Source organism: Anabrus simplex, chromosome 10, assembly GCF_040414725.1.
Source record: "Anabrus simplex isolate iqAnaSimp1 chromosome 10, ASM4041472v1, whole genome shotgun sequence".
Taxonomy (NCBI): Eukaryota; Metazoa; Arthropoda; class Insecta; order Orthoptera; family Tettigoniidae; genus Anabrus; species Anabrus simplex.
In genome coordinates this window covers 62787501-62811578 of record NC_090274.1, presented here as the reverse complement: position 1 = coordinate 62811578, position 24078 = coordinate 62787501, and positions in this window count along the sequence as shown.

Sequence of the window (24078 nt, the reverse complement as noted above, 5' to 3'; positions counted from 1 at the left end):
TTGAATTCCAACTTTATCTTCATATTGTGATCTTCCCTACTTTTAAAGACACCACTCAAAATTATTCCTCTACTGTTGTCCTCCCACGCCATCTCTCCACCGACAGCTTGGAACATACCACTTAATCGGGCAGCTCCTCTCCTTTCTCCCAAGTCTCCCCAGCCCAAACTTTGCAACATTTTGTAACGCTACTCTTTTGTCAGAAATCACCCAGAACAAATCGAGCTGCTTTTCTTTGGATTTTTTCCAGTTCTTGAATCAAGTAATCCTGGTGAGGGTCCCATACACTGCAACCATACTCTAGTTGGGGTCTAACCAGATACTTATATGCCCTGTCATTTACATCCTTACTACAACCCCTAAATACCCTCATAACCATGTGCAGAGATATATATACCCTCTGTTAACAATCATATTTATGTGATTACCCCAATGAAGGTCTTTTCTTATATTAACACCTAGGTACTTACAATGATCCCCAAAAGGAACTTTCACCCCATCAACACAGTAATTAAAACTGAGAGGACGTGTCCTATTTGCGAAACTCACAACCTGACTTTTAAACCAGTTTATCATCATACCATTGCCCACCGTCCATCTCACATCACTATCGAGGTCACCCTGCAGTCGCTCACAATCTTGTAACTTATTCATTACTGTGTACTGAATAACATCATCTGCAAACAGCCGTATCTCTGATTCCATTTCTTTACACATATCATTGATATATATATATATAAAACATAAAGGTCCAATAATACTGCCATGAGGAATTCCCCTCTTAATTAGTACAGGGTCAGATAAAGCTTCGCCTACTCTAATTCTCTGAGATCTATTTTCTAGAAATATAGCCACCCATTCAGTTACTCTTTTTTCTAGTCCAATAGCACTCATTTTTTGCCAGTAGTCTTCCACGATCTACCCTATCAAATGCCTTAGATAGGTCAATCGCAATACAGTCCATTTGGCCTCTTGAATCCAGGATATCTGCTATATCTTGCTGAAATCCTACAAGCTGAAATTCAGTGGAATAATCTTTCCTAAACCCAAACTGCCTTCTGTCAAACCAGTTATTAATTTCGCAAACATGTCTAATATAATTAGAAAGAATGCTTTCCTAAAGCTTACATGGAATGCATGTCAAAATGACTGGCCTGTTATTTTCAGCTTTATGTCTATCACCCTTTCCTTTATACACAGGGGCTACTATAGCAACTCTCCATTCATTTGGTGTAGCTCCTTCAACCAAAAAATAATCAAAAACATATTTCAGATATGGTACTACGAAGGCGGTTTTTTTCAACCTCCGGAGGATAATAAATGAAAGACAAGTGTACGTATCCACATGAATTTATTACCAAATGTTAGGTACAAATGTGGTTACTTTTCAACATAATCACCATGGAGGTTGAGGCATTTGTCATACCTGTGGACAAGCTTTTCGATCTTCTCTGCACAGTATGTTGCCGCCAGTGCGTTCAGATAGGCCCGAACGTTGGTTTGAAGATTTTCATCCTCCTGGAACCCCTGCCCTCCCAGCCACTTTATCAGTCCCGGGAAGAGGTGGAAGTCACTCAGCGCTAAATGGGACTGTACGGTGGGTTGTCAAAAACGCCCCACCGAAATTCCTCCTGCAGAAGTTGTTAGGTGACACGAGCACTGTGAGGGCGAAGATGTTGTCTGATGACCACAAGTCACCGGATGGCAGCAGCGTTGAGGGAGGGCAGAGGTTCCAGAAGGAGGAAGATCTTCAAACCAATGTTCGCGACATTCCTACTGGCGTCATTTTATTTACCTAATGTTGATTTCAGTTCGAAAACCACTAAGGCAGTCTTTCGGAGGATGTAAAAGGGCAGGTGCAGAGTGAGAGTATGCCATTATAATGAAAATTCCCCAACTGGATTGTGACTGATGGTAGGCAAGAGGGCCTACCATTACAATGAAAATTCCTAACTCAGTCTTCACATAAACAAAGATGTTTGGAGACTTCCCCGTCGCGTTTCTATGGTAATGTTAAGTCCTATGCAATTTAATACAATCTTACACACAACGTGTACACTACCTAACCTAGAATTCTGTATACAATGTAGAATTCCATAAAGAAACACGGGTGTATCAGCTAGTAATTTATACATATAGTTACGGAGTTATGAAGCAGAACGTACCACACATTGTCACCTGACGCTTAAAATTCTACGTGAAGCACAGTACATGAACGAAAAGTAAGATATATTATAGGAAAAGGACCATTGCAGACTTAATAAAATAAATTTCAGTAACACTCACAAGTTCCAAATGTGGTACAAACTGTAAAGACCAGGTTGCACAGCAAGAGTAAAGGATCAACTGGATACGTACCTGAAAAGAGAAATATTTGCTTTAGTAAAATTGTCTCAAGTAAGATAATATTATTTATTTATTTATTGACATGGTACATATTGAAAAAGGATGAAAGTTTTGTAGCCAAAAGAGCCCTTAATTTTCATCTGCACGGGGTACGAAGAAGAGGAAGGTCTAAGAACAGCTAGGACCAACAGATGAGGTAAAAAAACAACAGCTTTACAGCTCCACTGATGTTGAAGCACAAACAACTGCAAACAACAAAGAGCAAGTGTGATCTACATTTCCCTGGGTGCCTTAAGATATGTCCTGTGATTCTATCTCTTCCATGGTCAAATTTCGCCGAACAGATCTCATCTCACCAATTCGATTCAGAATCCCGTCATTCGTGATTCGATCCAACCATTTCACCTTCAACATTCTTCTGTAACACCACATTTCAAAAGCATCTACTATCTTGAGCTATTTATTGTCCATGATTTACTTAATGCCACCGGGCGAGTTGGCTGTGCAGTTAAGGGCGCGCATCTCTGTGCACACATCCGGGAGATAGTGCGTTCGAACCCCACTGTCGGCAATCCTGAAGATGGTTTTCCGTGGTTTCCCATTTTCACACCAGGCAAATACTGGGGCTGAACCTTAATTAAGGCCACGTCCGCTTCCTTCCCATTCCTAGACCTTTCCTGTCCCATCGTCGCTATAAGACTTATATGTGTCGGTGCAACGTAAAACAAATAGCGAAACATAACTTAATGCCAAGCTCCAGATGAAAGTATTTAAAAACTCATTTCTAATATTCGAAGTGACGATATTTGTTTTCTTAAGAAAGGTCTTCCTTGCTTGTACTAGTCTGTATTTGATGTCCTCCTTATTTCTGCCATTGTTAATTATTCCACTAAACAATCAACAACATTCACCTATTTTCCTCAAGACTTCATATCCTAATCTAATATTACCGGCACCACCTGACTTCATTCGACTGCACTCCATATATTTGTTTTAGATGTATTTTCATTTAATCTTTTACTCCTCCAAGACTTGTGTCCACACGATTCAGTAATTTTTCTACATCTTCTGCAGAGTTAGATAAAATAACCATATCATCGGGAAATCTCCGAGATTTTAATTCCTATCCTTAGATTGCGATTCGCTTTCGAAATTACTCTTTGACGTTTCTTGCCACCTGTTCTTCATAAACACTGGAAATAATAATAATAATAATAATAATAATAATAATAATAATAATAATAATAATAATAATAATGTCCGCCTCTGTGGTGTAGTGCTTAGTGTGAATAGCTGCCACCCCTGGAGGTGCGGGTTCGCTTCCCGGCTCTGCCACGAAATTTGAAAAGTGGTACGAGGGCTGGAACGAGGTCCACTCAGCCCCGAGAGGTCAACTGAGTAGAGGTGGGTTCGATTCCCACCTCAGCCATCCTGGAAGTGGTTTTCCGTGGTTTACTCCTTTTCCTCCGGACGAATGCCGGGATGGCCACGGCCGTTTCCTTCCCTCTTCCTTTTCTATCCCTTCCAATCTTCCCATCCCCAACCAAGACCCCTGTTCAGCATAGCAGGTGAGGCCGCCTGGGAGAGGTACTGGTCATCCTCACCAGTTGTATCCCAGACCCAATATCTCACGCTCCAGGACACTGCCCTTGAGGCGGTAGAGGCGGGATCCCTCGCTGGAGGGTAACCAGTTTAATAAAGCAATAATAATAATAATAATAATAATAATAATAATAATAATAATAATAATAATAATAATAATAATAATAATAGTAATAATAATAATAATAATCGTCTAGCCCGTTCTTCCGTAATGCAGTGAGAGTAACATAGGGCCGAATCCCTAATGCTTATGCATAACTCATAACTTAACAGTTGTGCAGGATAGTCTACACTTGGGCTCTAAAATATATATATTCGTTTACGGCCTTTAGAGACCACGTTAGGTAACAATTACATGTTTCTGGAAGCCTTCCTCACAGCCCAAAACTTTAGCATCCTTCCTCTGGCAGCCTGTCTTCTTTCTTCCGTCCACCCACAGTTAAGTTTTGGTTCGTCATGGAATCCCTTATATCTGTCAATCACTGAGCTAAACTTTGTTCGGTTTGAGATGTCTTCTGAATTTAGTCCCACCTGTTTGAGATCCTTTCTCATCTGCCTGAACCATTTGTCCGAAACTTTAGGTCTGCTGTCTAGTATTGTGAAAATCCTTTTCGTTAGTTTTTTCTCATCCATTCTAAATAATAATAATAATAATAATAATAATAATAATAATAATGATAATAATAATAATAATAATAATAATAATAATAATAATAACCAGAAGAAGGAGGAGGAGGATTATAAAGAGATTTCTAGTGGTCCTATCTAATTTCTCTGAAGACAATGTTGCAGTGAAGCTACAAGTGTTCACTTGGAAGAAAAGCAATCATTTTTCTTGTCTGGAAGGTGCAGTCAATTGTCTTCAGTTGACCGAAAATATTGACGTAGAAGGGAGCTCTACGGAGTGTATTGTATGTGTATTCTCTTCGATGGCAAGCACATGGAATGGCATGAGAAGTATATGCTCTGCGTCCCTAATAAAGAATGACCCGGCGAGTTGGCCATGTTCACACCAGGCAAACGCTGGGGATGTACCTAAATTAAGGCCACGGCCGATTCCTTCCAACTCCTAGGCCCTTCCTATCCCATCGTCGCCATAAAACCTATCTGTGTCGGTGCGACGTAAAGCCACTAGCAAAAGAAATACAAAAACAAAGAATGGTCTCCTGATTTAAACAGATATGAAAATAATAAGTCAGGAAATTCATGCCACGATAAAATCTGATGCTGATATTTGAAAGGTAATAGCAAATATGGGTGGAATAAATAAGGCAATTGCCTATTCTGAGATCAGAAGTGCTTATTATTTCCATTAAATACCCGGTATTTTCATGGACATATCCCTGATGTCGTTTGGTAAAAGGCAAAGTGGTAGATTTAAAAGAATTAGGGCAGAAGTTATATGGTATGCGACAGTTTATATATTAACAAATGTAATCAATATAATATGCTCGGGCTGTATAATTAGCCAATCGTGTCACAACGCGACCAGCCGGATAAATTAATTCACAATTAATATCAATAACGTAATAGGCGTAAATATAAAATCAGTTAACCCGGTTTTATTTACTACATGCAATTAATTTATTGGCTTGACAATTACCCATTTCGACACCATTCGTTTCTATACTAATCGTACTAATGAGGATGTTTCCCGTTTATATCCTTCTAATGTAACTCGCTGAATCTTTTTAAATTCATACATACAGTAATCATGATGCATATATTTGTTTCTTTCTTTATACCCTTAATTTAATTATCAACAATTTAGTTATTAATTAATTAAATTATTAAATATTATAATTCCTGTTTTACACTCTAATACACAGTAATAAATTTTATTCACGCTTATGCATGTCCATACAAACTTTTACTGGGTGTTTTAGCAATTGCTGAAATTAGCTAACTAGTTTAAATATTATTACACATATTTGCGAAGTTACAAAGCGATCATGGAAACAAAATTGTAACAATCTTTTGCCTCTTTCTCCGGAACTGAGCTACTGTCCGATCATTTTCCACAGATCGTTTCACTGGAAACTCTTTTTCACTATCGTCATAAAATCTATACTTATCATCATTCCAGTACGCATCTAAAGCAGTGGTATTCAAACATTTTGGTTGGCGTACGCCCAAAATCCTATTGTGTTACCTTCATGCCCCCGAAGGTACGACTAGGCTATATTGCGATTATACCAGAAATAACAAATAATGTTAATTATCATCATTATCATCATCATCATCGTCGTCTTCCGCAGCTTATCCCGCTTGTTCACGGTCTCTGCATACCATACCTCTAAACCGCACTGCTGTTTACAACCGTTCCAAGACATTACCTATCTATCTATCTATTTATCCATCTATCTACTGAGGCATGAAAGAGTTGTGGTCGGGGATTTAAGGCCGCATGCCCTTCCTGACACCGCGGGATTTTCAACTGAAAATCACACCCCAGCAACACCAGGAATCAAAACACGGTCGCCGTAAGATAGGTAATAATCATGAAGAGTCCGGATTGATAGGTTATAATAGGTTAGAATGAAAACTTATAATCGAGTAACAAGTATACACTATCTGCACAACGATTATGCTATGAGATTTGCATAGACATCAAGGTTACAGCTTACAAAACTCCTACAATATATTGAACCCATGACCTTTGTGCCCTAAGAACATTATGCATAAATCGACAATCATTTAAAAGTTGGATTCTTGATAGCATGGATTTGATACGTGACGAGGAGGTGATTACCTTCGGTCCCACGCTCTGGGGTACGTGACGTCAGCCACACGTGTCAACGGCGGAAGAATCTCAAGTCATTTTTGTGAACTATTTCAAAGCGCGTGTACATGGCGTGACCAAGCCAAGTCAAAAAACATATAGTGCCTATCAAAGGGGGTCAATCATCTCACAAATCGAACCAGTAAAAATTTTAAATGTCCATGAACACTACCGCCAGAAATGTAGCAAGCATGTAGTCACTTTCAAAACTCTTGAAATTACAGTTTAGGTAAATCAGAAAATTTATAGAAATTTTCTTGGCGGCAAAGGGAGAGATCCGAAGAGAGGGGGTAACTGCTATAAATATGAAGGGACGCCATGACGAAGTCTCCTTCTCCGGCATTTGTGATACAAAGCGGACGAAAAATTGTTGAACTGCTCTGCGAAATCAAACCAACGAAAGTAGACTGATTTCAACTGCAGATTTTAGCCATTGCGGCTAAGTCTTGACTCCATGAGGAGATAGTTTTCTTGAGTGAAATAATTGTACCAGATAGGACGGTCAAAGTACTGAATAAATTCTAATGTGATTAAGTAATTCGTGTGCGTAAATAATTGTAGTCCATCGTGTGCACTCAACAAACAAGTGAAGGGTATTTTCTTTTTTTATGCTTTATTCCAGGAAACCTGAAGAAATATTTAAAAAATGGTTTGTAAAGCCATGAATGTAAAAATGGCTAAATAAAATGCCAGGGTCGCAGGTGAGCCCTGTGACTACATGAGGTAGGTGACTTTGCATCTTACCACCTCTTATATCTTGTCTCATGATCTCAAAAAGTGTATTTGAATGGGGATATACGACGCAGTGGTCACCCTACTAAGTTTTGTAAATGTGAGAATACGACTAAAAAGGAGTCATTTGTTTTATTTTCCACTTGGCTAAATTTTTGAAGTCTTGCGAGTGCCGTATAATGTTGTAAAAAGTTATTGAATAGGGTTCCGAAGTGATATCACGTCCAATGTAGATCGTCATCCGTGTGAAGTGTACTGCCTATATTTTGTGATGCCAAATTAAGATGTTCATTCGACGTAAAAACTTTCTGTCTGCAATTTGACGTTAATAATAATCCATGGTCACTCATTTTCAATCGAGTGGAAGCGCGCTGACGGGTGAGAACCTAGGGTGATGAATTTGGTCACGGAGAGAAACGTTTTTCTATGCCCATTTTAAACTGTGTCTGACTGACAATAAAAAGATCTAGTAGAATGTTTCAGTCATTTTGTTCGTAAAAATCAAGTTATTAAATACGATCTCATTTATGCGAAGTTATTCATGAGTAATGCATTGTGCCATATTAGACGTCGAGATTTCTAGTAAGGATTTTATTCCAGTTCTTTGTCGATGATAATTGTGGAGCTGGGAAACAGGGGTTAGTTTTGTTGATATGAGATTTGTGAATCAGGTTGGACCTGTCATTGAAGCCGGGACGTGATAGCCCGAGGAATATTTTATAATGTTGGGAATGGAAAGAAATTCATAGAAATCCATAGCGGTATTAATTGGTGATGCGTATAATTAGTGTGGGCATCTTGAAGCTTAATCTGTGCATTTCGTTGGTTAGAATATCGTATTTGTTTAATTGTCGGCAGAGTTTAATGAGAGCATTTTGAGAAGCCAGTCAACTGTGAGTAAACCAGGTGTTTCATGTAACTGCCAAGCGAACTGGGGGGCGAGAGGACTCAACTGTGATAACGGGACACGCGTGGAATTGAGATTATAATTCTCGGCCAGGGAAACGTTAAAATGCTGGATTTGGTTGAAATTCATAGCCGGTAATGATCTGAGTATTGTGAAATACTGTAATTGGGGACGTAATGAACATTTGAAATCACGAACTTCGAGTATAAGGAACGGTGTAACCAAATTCAGGGTTGTCCAAAATATAGAGCGATGGTTGTGATGATCGGTTTGTCTGTGAGGGGTGTGCAAATTTCATAAATGGTAATGACGAGCTATGACATCGTAATTATATGGCGAGTTGTTTGGTTTGTACGTAGATTATTAGGATATCCAAGTGTTAATGACGGTTAGGACTAGATTAGATTTTAAAAGTGTGAGATCGCGAGACAAGATATATAACTGGACATGAATTATGTAACAATTCTTTTCCAGCCAGATAAATATCATAATATTGAATTCACATCACAGCTGCGTAGAAATTTGTGAAGAAACCAGAGTCCGCAGAGATAAAATTTGTTGTTCGTTAACATTTCGCTAAATCATTTAAATTTATTTATTTATTAAATTCAGTGAAACCGCATTTTGAAATAACTTTAATCAAGCGAATGACTTGGAAATGCATTCTGGAATTTTTAGTTTGCTTTCTGGGGAATATAACATGTAAAGTAACGGTTAAGGGGACATATCCGAAGGAAATGGATTTTACTGCCACAAAGTTTGTGAGCATTGCAATTGTTGTAATTATTGAACTTTGATTGATTGAGCACTGAATGTGCTGGGGATAGTAAAGTGGAACTTTGGTCATCAACCGATGTAACTTAATTGTGTTTAGCCTTCAGCCCAGAAACTTGGATGGTCAGGGGGTCATCAACCTCAGTGACTTAGATTAAGGCCATATGCCATTGTAGCATCATTTCCTTGCGGTCATCATCCACAGTGACTTTAAAGTAACTTAGAAGATTAGATGTCGGTCCATGACATAGACGCAGGTCACATCGATTCAATTAAGGGTCCATGCCGTAGAACCACTGTGTGGCACACACCGATTGGACGGCCTTAATTATACCCAGAGTCCAGAGTTCGTGTTACGAGGGCTGGACCATAACGAATCATTATGATGGTACATGTGGTCTCACATGGAAGCCGAATTTAAGGATTTCCAGACTTTCCTTTCTTAAATGATTAATAATTGAGACAATGGTTTCTAGTATGAATGCCCGTCAGGCAGTTACGTTAAAGTCTCACACCAGTGTTCTGACGTTTATGTAAAAATGATTGTGGTGTCCAGTGGACACAATTGACTTCTATAATACCGTTGACATATCCGAATGCTTCAGAATTTTCCTGAATAAATAGGAATCTTTTAAACAGACCTTTCATTCCAGTAGATAGATTAGAATTACTGAACCCTACCTTTACCTCAGCAAGTGACGAAGAACCCGATACGACCCAAGAGACAGATCTCATGAACTTTGCTGATAGGTAAGGAAGGTAGGTATCCCTCAATATGGACCTAAAGGGTTCAATATGTTACCCTTGCTACATTATGGAAGAACGGGTTGCACGATACTTCCTATTAACGAAATTAGTTTGCATTCTAACTTTAAAATCATGAATAATAACAATAATATATTGCATATAATCGTCGCTTGGGAAAGGAACCCTCGTAACTTCTTCGGAGTAAAGTTTACAGAAGAATCCGAAAACCGGGCGGTCAGCAATAGCTGGAGAACTGTTTCTGGCATTTTCATTGCTTAACGATAACCCAATTATTCGACCATTGGAGTCTTCTGTTCTCTTCTCAGGAAACGCGGCAAGTCTTCACAAGACAGATGGAGAAACGTGGTTTCTCTTGAGTGGAATTAGAAGGTGTTCATTACCTATCAACAATACAATATACTATAAACAGGGCTTCTGAAAAAATCGAAGTGAATGAGTGGATTTTGAAAGAAAAATTAACTCGCGAGGGGTCGCGTTACGGTTTTTTAGTCCGGGCGCAAACATTTTTTATTGTTTCGAAGTAGTTTCACGATATAAAGCTTCCTCCCTTCCTGTACCTTACAACGGACTCGCCTATTGGATGTGCTTACGTTCGCTGTTCCCCATTTTCATCACCAGTTAGTTAGTGGAAAGCTTTTTCACGGATATATTTTTCTTTAATAATACAATGTGTTTTGCATTAAAAACTGGTATTTTGTTTCATTAGATATGCCTTCCTTTAATAATACAGCGTGTATTGCTGTAAAGTTGGATATAATTTTCTTACACAATGCAACGGTATTTCTTTTCATGGACATGCTTTCCCTTAAAGATACAATGCGTTTTGCTACAAAAACTGGTATTTTATACTCCTCGGTCAAATCGACCGTGCGCGACCCATCACGTAGCTCTTTTGACGCAACCACTCGCGGGTTAAAAGAACAATGCAGCATAAGTGAGCATTTTTACATAGGTAGTCAATGCGAGGTACAAATTCACACATATTTTAGAATGAATAGTTCGGAAAGAGGATTTTGTGCATGGTTGACAAAAACACTAAATCGAAACAAGATTTTGCTGAAAATGAGCAGGATCAACTCTTTTCCGAACTGCTCACTGGAAACAGTTAGAACTATGATGAATTTGTGCCCCCTTGAGATAATCCCGCATACCACATTTTGAATACCACTGATCTAGAGTATCATCCTCCATCATGCTTGCAATAAACTTGGGTAGAGACATACAGAAAGACAGAAGACAGCTATCAACGTTGAACACAAGGCATACAAATATGGAAAGAATATTGTAAAGTGATGAATCTAATCGACTGTCATGTCCACAGGGCACTGTGCAGCTCTTTTATAATTTTTTTAGCATGCCGGTCTTTGGCGAAGAGGTTTCGGCTTCGAATCCATGCAAAGACCTCTACCAGGCCACTCCAGAGACCATACGAAGTGGCGCCAACCTTGGGAGCAAAGCCGTTTCTGCATAGCAGAATATCATTTTGTCCTGCCCACCCCAAAAAAAGAAAATTCTCCTCTAAGATGTTAAGTCCCCTTTAGTCTTCGGAGCCCCGAGTCGAGAACTACAGCGTAACAAGATATAAAAAGGAAGTCCCAAGGTTGGTTCTCTCAGGTCTTCTGCGGAATGGGTTGAGTTGCGCTGATAGCGTCCGGTGAGCTCTCCCCAGTGGGTTTGGTAGATGATTTTATATCAAGGTATGAGATTACAAAGCGGGTATTCGTTCAGAGAACTACATTTCCCAATGAAGACTGCTCAGACCTGCTGGAAGAGAAAATGTGGTAGAGGTATTCAGAAAATGTATTTATGAAGCAAGTCCTACTCTTTTTAGTTGTGATTATTTTTGATAGCTTCGTACATAAAATATTCCTTCAAAATATTTATTTTTGACTCAAGTTCTATTTTTTTCTGTTTACTTGTGAATATTATTGAAAACTCTGTACATCACACTCGTTCAAAAGTTTATTTGAGAAACAAGCTCTATTATTGTTCTGTTTCTTCCTGTTTGTTTGTGAATATTGTTATTATGAAGGAATGTTTGCTTTAATTGTTGTTCCTCATTTCACATGCCTGTGTTCATCTTAATCATGCCCTGCCCCCTTCCCCACACGTATATTACCCGAAGTCGGCACGCCTGACCATACGCTATTATTATTATTATTATTATTATTATTATGATTATTATTATTATTATTATTGCTTCGTTTCGGCCAGCTAAGGACCGCGTCATTTCAACTGTTTTCCTTGAGCTTTAATGTTGGTCCAGTATTCCTTCATTCGTATACGGTGTTGCTCCTTTCGCTCTTCCGTCCATGCCTTTCCAGTTTTCATCTTCGGCTTTGGTAGGAAACTCTGATGTTCTTGGTGTTTTTCCTTAAGTGGGACACGCTCCTGGATATCTTCAAATGAGATCCCAATCTCCTGCAGATCTTTCTGTACCTCACTGAACCATGCCCCCTTTGCCTTTTTCTCTTGGAGGAAAGAGAAAATGCGGCTGGTTAACCGTGTTGACTTCATTCGGGCCATGTGTCCATAAAAGGTAATCCTCCTTTTTCGCATCACATCAGTTATTTTCTCCACATGCGAGTACAACTCCTGGTTGTGCCGTCTCCTAATCTCGCCGTTGTCTTTGACTGGACCTAAGATTTTTCTCAAAATCTTTCTTTCCTTGGCCTCCAATTTCTCCATCATGCCTTTTTGTTCATTGCGAAACATTCCGCTGCATATAGAGCCTCTGGCCGGTTGACAGTGCAATAGTGTTTGGTTTTTGCATTCAGATATATAGATCGTTTGTTATAGATATTTTTAGTCACATGGTAAGTCATTTCCATTTTATTCATGCGTGAAGCAAAGGCTTCTTTTTCGGACATGTTAGGTTCTATCCCTTCACCAAGATACTTAAATTTTTCAACTCGCTTGACTTTTCCGTGAGTCCCTTCTAGCTCACTTGGCGCCAGTTTGATGTTTGTAATGAATTTCGTTTTCTCAAAGGAGATTTGGAGGCCCGCCTTTGCAGCTTGTGTTTGAAGCTGGTTGATCTGCTTCGTGGTCACATCCAAGGAATCAGCGAAAACCGCGAGATCGTCTGCAAATGCTAGACAATCAATTGAAAGGTTCTTGTTCTTATGGCCTAGTCTGACTCCGCTTTGGACTCCTTCATAACTCATTTCTCTGCGCCATTCAAGGATCACTTTCTCAAGAACGCAGTTGAACAACAGAGGTGAGAGACCATCTCCTTGCCTAACTCCTGTTCGTATTTCAAAAGCATCTGAAGTCTCTCCTCTAAACTTCACTTTTGAGATGGTATTGGTGAGAGTCTGTTGGATGATCACTCTTGTTTTACCGTCCAAGCCAAATTCCTTTAAGATCTGAAGTAGGGTAGTTCTATCAATTGAATCATAGGCCTTCTTAAAGTCGATGAACGTTACTACAAAAGGCTTGCTCCTTAGTTTAAGATATGAAAGGACAGATTTCAGATTCATAATCTGCTCCACACATGACCGTCCTTTCCTTAAACCTCCTTGGTAATCACCCAGCTGTGGATCTAGCTGTTCTATTATTATTATTATTATTATTATTATTATTATTATTATTATTATTATTATTATTATTATTATTATTATTCACAGGGCACTGTTAGATGATATCACTCCGTGTTGAAGAACGCAGTTGCAGCAGCATCAGACTAAACTTCGGACTGGGAGAAAGTGTGACATTTGAATTCGGACTTAACTCGTGGTTGGGACGGTGGAAAATTTGTTGAGTTCCGAGTTAATTGGAGCGTAGAATGGAAAAAAAATATGTTTAGCAGCTAAAGCACAATATTCATATCTCGTATATACTCGATTCACTGTAAATTTTTGGAAGCAGTTTAACTTAGATCAGGGATGGCAAAACTATAGCACGCGTGCCACCAAGCGACAGTTATACACGACTCCAGTGGCACGCCGCACAATATACTACCATATTTTAATGTTGTAATATGTAACAAATGGGTCGAAAATTTAGCAACACAGCAAATTTCAACATTACGCTTTAATAAAGAAGTATAACCGAACCAAACCCCATAGCACTACAGCCCTTGAAGGTCCTTGGCTTACCAAACGACCGCCGCTCAGTCGAAAGGCCTGCAGATTACGAGGTGTCGTGTGGTCAGCATGACGAATCTTCTCGACCGTTATTCTTAGCTTTCTAGACCGGGGCCGCTATCTCACTGTCAGATACCTCCTCAATTCTAATCACGTAGGCTGAGTCGAACCAGTCAACAGGTCCAGGCAAAATCTCTGACCTGGCCGGGAATCGAGCCCGGGTCCTCCGGGTAGGAGACAGGAACGCTACCCCTTCATCACGGGGCCGGCTAATAAAGAAGTGTGGGTCAATTAATTCTGTTGCCGTATTTTACAAATTTTATTACCTTAAAGCAAAAAATATTATTTCTTAAAATATGCCTGTTTCTTAAAACGTAGTTTTCAGTGATTTCAAAATAAAATTACGAAACATTCAGTCGAATGGATTTTCTATGTAATGCAGACTAATACCCAAATGAAGTCAAATGAGGGGGTTTCATGATGATTTTAAAGGAAAATAACAAATGGTACACAAGACAGTAAACAAATAATAGACAAGACCTTAATTGACACGCTAGTCGGAAAATGTTTCCCCGACTTAGATGTTCCATAATTGTCAACTACAGTATGTCAGTTCAATTTCATTGCTTCGAAATCACTGCTATATGCTCTAACTCTTGTACTTTAACGATGCTATTAAAATTATATAATAAACAAAATTACCACTGCAAGGCGAAGTTATACATTTCATTGACTCGATATGCTTTGTCCGCGTGAAAACCCTCAAATGAGGGAAGGTTTTGTATATAAATATTTTTATAACTGTTAAACTCATATTTAATCATAATTAAATTTTTTTATACTTCCAGTTTAGTTAGTTATAAATTAGTTACTTCAGAATACAAAGAGATAACAACCGGATGGCCGCTCGATCCATGTTCCTCAGCGCTACCCGTCTAATGCGCCCCCTTGCGTTAATAAGCATAGCAGCAGTCTGGTATTTGATACAGTTGTTCTCAACATATCGGCAACGGCTGGTGTGTTCAACAACGACGAATACACAAACATAATTTTAATATATGGAGAATCTGGTCGGAATGCAGCCGAAGCTCGCAGACGGTATGCACAGTAGTTTCTTACCAGCCACCTGCCTTCTATACACTTATTTGCAATAAAGAGCTAATGGATCGTTCAAGGCACATACCACATACAGGCAGCTCTTTGGTAGAGTGGAATATCTGTACGTGTACAAATCACCGAGTTGTTAAACTTTATTTTCTGTTTCCTTAGCGTATTTTCAATTAAAATACCCTGTTACAGAACGTATCTAGTAAAATTACTACTATTAGTTCCACAGTAAAAATACAGGTTGTCCCATAAAAACACCGACAACGCTTAGTATGTAGTGCGGGAGGGCAAAATGACCCATTTTCAAGAAGGATCCCAGATCGAGAAACGCATGGTTTGGACGCTGTAGCGCATCGAAGTATGAGATGGGTGCACGTTCCGCATGTCGTCAATAAACCTAACATGAGTGGCACATCGCGCTCATTACAAACGCTGTTCGAACTGCGTATCTCCTACGTCATTGCAAAGCCTACATCGGTGGTGCTGAGCCTCACGTACATGGCCCAATACGAGCGGTTGTCTCTGAAGAATTTCAATTGCTCCGTGGACTCGAGCAGTAAGGTCCTCCACTGACGTTACAAGAGTGTCACACACACACTCTTCATACTACCAGTGTGGAACTGTCAGGCATCTCTTAGTCGTCTCTTGATGCCCGCTAACGTGGAATGATGTGGGGAACGTCTGTTTGGAAAACGTTCCGCATACAATCTTGCAGCTGCTCTACCATTGCAATCCGGTTTACCGTATGCACACACCATGTCGGTCATTTCCACAGCTGTGTACTGGTATATGTCGCAGCACTATTAACAACTTTACTGCACTGTCAGACTAGAGTACACAAGTAACGCAGTAGGATGTGCACCAAGTACTGTGTGCAAGAATGTAGGGCATGCGCAGGAATGTTATTAGCCTGAAGTCGTCCAACCGCAGTACACAGATGGCTAAACGGTTACATTCCTTCCGAAATGAGACACCAAATCGGAACAAATTGTCACAACCGTTCTCGGACTTCAACGCTCTCTAGCGCCCAAACCGTGCATTTCCAGATAGGGGTTCCTTAATGTAAACCGGTTAGCCCGCCATCCCGCACAACATACTAAGCCTTGTCTGTGTTCTTGGGGACATTCTGTATAGCACGGTGCAACGCTCCCTTGCAAATCAGCTATTAGGCTTCCCTTTCGTCACTGGTGCATACGGGACACTTATACGTATAAATTACGGGGCTAGAGGGCCATGTGGTGCATATATTTTCAATTTTTTTACATCGCATCGACGCAGATATGTCGTTTGGTAACGATGGTATAGGACAGGTCCCAGTCCCGGCAATTAACCAGTGTAAAAATGGGAGACCAGGGAACAAAATCTTCAGGGTTGACCGCAGTGGGATTTGAACCTACCATCTCCCGAGTGTAAACTCATCACTACATGTTTGTGCTGTAATCATACACCGCACACAACACTATCCTCCAACAGATTACCACAATGTTTTCAATGCACGGCGCTTACCATCCACCTCATCGAGGAACTGCCTTAAGACGGCTGCATCCTGCTGTAACAGCCAGAATTTTATGTCAAAGAATAATAATTACATAGTTGTTGAACTTGGATAAGCAGCTACACCTGACTAGTTTCAACGTGAAAAATGTTTCAGAATCTCACAAGCAAAGGTTATTATCCTCTGCACCTGGAACACTCTCTGTCTTGAACGCGGTAATAACCCCAGAATAAACTCACAGATGTCATTTATTTTACTCTCTGGCATCGTAAACCGAGCCGTTATATATTTTTCTATGCCATAACCAGTTTTATTATATTTTGACACACACTGAGACAGATGTGAGGCTGGGTCAGACTGATGACGTCACAATGCGTAATGACGCGTTCTACTGACGCCAACATAAATTTTATCGCACGTACACATGGAACATATCGATATCTTCACGTTTTATTGCTGTGATTTTAAGCTGTGTTCTGCGTGTATTTCTACGTGCCTCCCGTAAGGAGGGCGTGTAAGAGCAACAAAGATATCTGGATCGTATCCTGAAAAATAAAGGTAAAGACAACATATATTCCATCATACGCCTCGTTTTGATGGTGCGATGATGTGGTCATCAAACACCTTCTGTCTGACTATTATGAGCGAATTTTGTTGAAGCCCCATTTCTTTATAGGTGTCGTGTCTACAGGGGCAATAAAATGAAAACGGGTCTCTTCCCAAGGAGCGCAGAAGAACATTTCGAAATATAAAAGTATTCACCAGAACTTTGACACTTATCCAACTAGGTGATGAGATGTTCAGTCCTATTATTGAAAAAGCTGGCGCGTAATGGAACCATACCCGCACGCAGTCTCGTCGTCCTATGCAGAAATATGTCCACGACTACAAAATTACGGAAATTTCATTCAGGAAAAACAACGGCATCATTTAAGGTAAGAAAAATAATCAGTGAAAATGAAAAACCACTGCCCGTTTCCAGTCATTTGACTGGGTCAGGAATGGAATGAATGAAGCCCCCTTCTAGCGGCAAGGATGGGAATTTTGCCGGCTGCCGAGGCCTGTCGCACTCCTCTGGGGCAATTATTGTCCGGCTCCATGGCTAAATGGTTAGCGTGCTGGCCTTTGGCCACAGGGGTCCAGGGTTCGATTCCCGGCAGCGTCGGGAATTTTAACCTTAATTGGTTAATTTCGCTGGCACGGGGGCTGGGTGTATGTGTCGTCTTCATCATCATTTCATCCTCATCACGACGAGCAGGTCGCCTACGGGAGTCAAATCAAAAAGACCTGCATCTGGCGAACCGAACTTGTCCTCGGACACTACCGGCACTAAAAGTCATACGCCATTTCATTTCATTTCGGGGCAATTATTAATGAATGATTAATGAAATGATATTGGAGTGTGTTGCTGGAATGAAAGACGACAGGGAAAACCGGAGTACCCGGAGGAAAACGTGTTCCTCCTCCGCCTTGTCCAGCACAAATCTCACATGGAGTGACCGAGATTTAAATCACGGAACCCAGATTTGAGAGGCCGGCCCGCTGCCACCAGAGCCACAGAAGCTCCAAGAAAAATAATCAGAAATTAGTTAAATTACTCTTGAGGCAAAAAATTAATCGAAGATCTGAAAGACTGCAGCTCATGGTGTATGTCTAAAATTCGGCATGATATACATATATCATTTAGTAATAACACATATTCTAGCAAAGTAAATAGTTATGTATGCAACAGCCACGGAATATGATTATTTATAGGGTGACTCAAACGTCCGTTAACAATTGACGAGGCAACACTTCATGGAATATTGGAAGCAGAGAGGTAATACTTGACACACGTGATTGACATAACATGGGATTGAATGGACATCGAAATAAAGTACACGAAATGACTAACGGATGGCAATAGACAGCAACACATCAGGTACAAATGGCGACAATGATTGACATGATCTGGATTTTTATTGACACCAACAACGAGTGCACAAACAGGCCAACAGATGGCGCTGGACAGCAACGCGTCAGTGATGCCACACGGGGCCCCTGCACGGTATAAAAGAGCTGTTGTGAGGCAGGGCATTAGATGCGCCAGCAATCGCGGCACGTCCTGCTGCTTGGCCTGCCCGGTCACCAGACCTCAATCCGTGTGATTATTGGTTGGTGGGTTACCTGACGTCTCAAGTCTACTGCGATCGTCCGACCTCATTGCGGATGCTAAAAGACAACATCCGACGGCAATTTCTCACCATACCTGCAGATATGATGTACAGTGCTGTTCACAACATTGTCCCTCGACTGCAGGTATTGTTGATGAATGACGACCGATATGTTGAGCGTGTGTTGTAAAAAATACCGTCTTTGCTAAACCTAGATTGTTATGCTAAGTATTGCTTGTGCACGTATGAAGCGCCTTCTGTTGGTCAACTTTTGTACTATATTTTGGTGTCAATAAAACCCCATGACATGCCAATCATATGTGTCAATGTTTACGATGCTGATGCTGCTGCTGCTGATGATGATGATGATGATTGTTGTTTATAGGGGCCTAATAGCTAGGTCAAGGGCCCCTAATGGTACGAGTTGTAACGAAATGCAAATTAAAACTTCAAAATGTATCCTCTGACTAGAATTTAGAACGAATGTTGATTAGAAAATGATCGTGAAACGAAAACAATCAGTGGATCCGATTGACAGTTTATTAATCATTGGACTGATACTTATTATCTAAAGGGGTCCAAAATCCAGGTCACTGGCCCCTCACAATGGTACTAATCACAGGTAACGTAAACTCATGGTGCTTCTCGCATTGTGGTACTAATCACAGGTAACGTAAACTCATGGTGTTTCTCGCATTGTGGTACTAATCACAGGTAACGTAAACTCATGGTGCTTCTCGCATTGTGGTACTAATCGCAGGTAACGTAGACTCATGGTGCTTCTCGCATTGTGGTACTAATCACAGGTAACGTAAACTCATGGTGCTTCTCGCATTGTGGTACTAATCACAGGTAACGTAGACTCATGGTGTTTCTCGCATTGTGGTACTAATCACAGGTAACGTAAACTCATGGTGCTTCTCGCATTGTGGTACTAATCACAGGTAACGTAAACTCATGGTGCTTCTCGCATTGTGGTACTAATCACAGGTAACGTAAACTCATGGTGCTTCTCGCATTGTGGTACTAATCACAGGTAACGTAGACTCGTGCTGTTTCTCGCATTGTGGTACTAATCACAGGTAACGTAGACTCGTGCTGTTTCTCGCATGGTGGTACTAATCACAGGTAACGTAAACTCATGGTGCTTCTCGCATTGTGGTACTAATCACAGGTAACGTAGACTCGTGCTGTTTCTCGCATTGTGGTACTAATCACAGGTAACGTAAACTCATGGTGCTTCTCGCATTGTGGTACTAATCACAGGTAACGTAAACTCATGGTGCTTCTCGCATTGTGGTACTAATCACAGGTAACGTAGACTCGTGCTGTTTCTCGCATTGTGGTACTAATCACAGGTAACGTAAACTCATGGTGTTTCTCGCATTGTGGTACTAATCACAGGTAACGTAGACTCGTGCTGTTTCTCGCATGGTGGTACTAATCACAGGTAACGTAAACTCATGGTGTTTCTCGCATTGTGGTACTAATCACAGGTAACGTAAACTCATGGTGTTTCTCGCATGGTGGTACTAATCACAGGTAACGTAGACTCGTGCTGTTTCTCGCATGGTGGTACTAATCACAGGTAACGTAAACTCATGGTGTTTCTCGCATTGCGGTACTAATCACAGGTAACGTAAACTCATGCTGTTTCTCGCATGGTGGTACTAATCACAGGTAACGTAGACTCGTGCTGTTTCTCGCATTGTGGTACTAATCGCAGGTAACGTCGACCCATGGTGTTTCTCGCATTGTGGTACTAATCACAGGTAACGTAAACTCATGGTGTTTCTCGCATTGTGGTACTAATCACAGGTAACGTAAACTCATGGTGTTTCTCGCATGGTGGTACTAATCACAGGTAACGTAGACTCGTGCTGTTTCTCGCATGGTGGTACTAATCACAGGTAACGTAGACTCATGGTGTCTCTCGTATTGTGGTACTAATCACAGGTAACGTAGACTCATGGTGCTTCTCGCATTGTGGTACTAATCACAGGTAACGTAAACTCATGGTGTTTCTCGCATTGTGGTACTAATCACAGGTAACGTAAACTCATGGTGCTTCTCGCATTGTGGTACTAATCACAGGTAACGTAAACTCATGCTGTTTCTCGCATTGTGGTACTAATCACAGGTAACGTAAACTCATGGTGTTTCTCGCATGGTGGTACTAATCACAGGTAACGTAAACTCGTGCTGTTTCTCGCATTGTGGTACTAATCACAGGTAACGTAGACTCATGGTGCTTCTCGCATTGTGGTACTAATCACAGGTAACGTAAACTCATGGTGTTTCTCGCATTGTGGTACTAATCACAGGTAACGTAAACTCATGGTGTTTCTCGCATTGTGGTACTAATCACAGGTAACGTAAACTCATGGTGTTTCTCGCATTGTGGTACTAATCACAGGTAACGTAAACTCATGGTGTTTCTCGCATTGTGGTACTAATCACAGGTAACGTAAACTCATGGTGTTTCTCGCATTGTGGTACTAATCACAGGTAACGTAAACTCATGGTGTTTCTCGCATTGTGGTACTAATCACAGGTAACGTAGACTCATGGTGTTTCTCGCATTGTGGTACTAATCACAGGTAACGTAAACTCATGGTGTTTCTCGCATTGTGGTACTAATCACAGGTAACGTAAACTCATGGTGCTTCTCGCATTGTGGTACTAATCACAGGTAACGTAAACTCGTGCTGTTTCTCGCATTGTGGTACTAATCACAGGTAACGTAAACTCATGGTGTTTCTCGCATGGTGGTACTAATCACAGGTAACGTAAACTCATGGTGCTTCTCGCATTGTGGTACTAATCACAGGTAACGTAAACTCATGGTGTTTCTCGCATGGTGGTACTAATCACAGGTAACGAAAACTCATGGTGCTTCTCGCATTGTGGTACTAATCACAGGTAACGTAAACTCATGGTGTTTCTCGCATTGTGGTACTAATCACAGGTAACGTAAACTCGTGCTGTTTCTCGCATTGTGGTACTAATCACAGGTAACGTAAACTCATGGTGCTTCTCGCATTGTGGTACTAATCACAGGTAACGTAAACTCATGGTGCTTCTCGCATTGTGGTACTAATCACAGGTAACGTAAACTCATGCTGTTTCTCGCATTGTGGTACTAATCACAGGTAACGTAAACTCATGGTGTTTCTCGCATGGTGGTACTAATCGCAGGTAACGTAAACTCGTGCTGTTTCTCGCATTGTGGTACTAATCACAGGTAACGTAAACTCATGGTGTTTCTCGCATTGTGGTACTAATCACAGGTAACGTAAACTCATGGTGCTTCTCGCATTGTGGTACTAATCACAGGTAACGTAAACTCGTGCTGTTTCTCGCATTGTGGTACTAATCGCAGGTAACGTAGACTCATGGTGTTTCTCGCATGGTGGTACTAATCACAGGTAACGTAAACTCATGGTGCTTCTCGCATTGTGGTACTAATCGCAGGTAACGTAGACTCATGGTGCTTCTCGCATTGTGGTACTAATCACAGGTAACGTAAACTCGTGCTGTTTCTCGCATTGTGGTACTAATCGCAGGTAACGTAGACTCATGGTGTTTCTCGCATGGTGGTACTAATCACAGGTAACGTAAACTCATGGTGCTTCTCGCATTGTGGTACTAATCGCAGGTAACGTAAACTCGTGCTGTTTCTCGCATTGTGGTACTAATCACAGGTAACGTAAACTCATGGTGTTTCTCGCATTGTGGTACTAATAACAGGTAACGTAAACTCGTGCTGTTTCTCGCATTGTGGTACTAATCACAGGTAACGTAGACTCGTGCTGTTTCTCGCATTGTGGTACTAATCACAGGTAACGTAGACTCGTGCTGTTTCTCGCATTGTGGTACTAATCACAGGTAACGTAGACTCATGGTGTCTCTCGTATTGTGGTACTAATCACAGGTAACGTAGACTCATGGTGTTTCTCGCATGGTGGTACTAATAACAGGTAACGTAGACTCATGGTGTTTCTCGCATGGTGGTACTAATCACAGGTAACGTAGACTCATGGTGTTTCTCGCATGATGGTACTAATAACAGGTAACGTAGACTCATGGTGTTTCTCGTATTGTGGTACTAATCAAGGTAACGTAGACTCATGGTGTTTCTCGCATGGTGGTACTAATAACAGGTAACGTAGACTCATGGTGTTTCTCGTATTGTGGTACTAATCACAGGTAACGTAAACTCATGGTGTTTCTCGCATGGTGGTACTAATAACAGGTAACGTAGACTCATGGTGTTTCTCGCATTGTGGTACTAATCACAGGTAACGTAGACTCATGGTGTTTCTCGCATGGTGGTACTAATCGCAGGTAACGTAGACTCATGGTGCTTCTCGCATTGTGGTACTAATCACAGGTAACGTAAACTCATGGTGTTTCTCGCATGGTGGTACTATTCTCAAGTAACGTCGACCCATGGTGTTCCGCACGTCATGGTACTAATCACAATTATTCACATGGTTCTAAATTAAATTTCCCATACGATTATTTTTCTATGAGGCAATCGAACAGTGAATATTTTTCCAGTCGATTATTTTTCGATAATCCTGTAGAATTAATAAAGCAATCGAATAGCGAATATATTTCCATTCGATTATTTTTCGATTATCCAGTAGAATCAATGAGGAAATCGAATAGTGAATATGTTTTCCATCCGATTATTTTTTCTATTTTTCATTCAAAACTGCATTCAGTGAATACTTCCGAAATAATTGAATCAAAAGTGATTTTTTAGTCACTTAATTCACTCATTTAGTTTCAACATTTGAAGATACGTTTGGAAAAAGGCGTATTTCTATTTTTCATAAAGAGTTCATCTGTTCGCTAAATAATAATAATAATCGTATGGCCTCAGCTACCGTGTGCAGACATTTCAATTTGACGCCATCTGGCTGTCATCTGTTCGCTTATTTCAATCGATCATCCATCCGACACACTTAAACCAAAAATTTGATTCATGACGCATCCGAATATTCTGTGCGATACAACTGAATGATATATGAAACTCATTCGATTGTTTATTCGATTATTTAAGTTATCGGATGGAGGTTTTTTGAATATTGAAAGTATTCGCTTATGCCATCACTACGCCAGACCCCAGCTCGACTATGCGCGTTTCGCAAATCCGGGCGCCTGGCGAAAGGTACACCTTGTAAGTTATTACTTAATCGTGTCAAAAGCATCACATTATAAGTATATATAATACAAATTAATACTTATATACAATTAAGACAGGGGAGATATAAGACAAAGGTGCAATCGAAATAACTTTATAGCAATATTTAGCA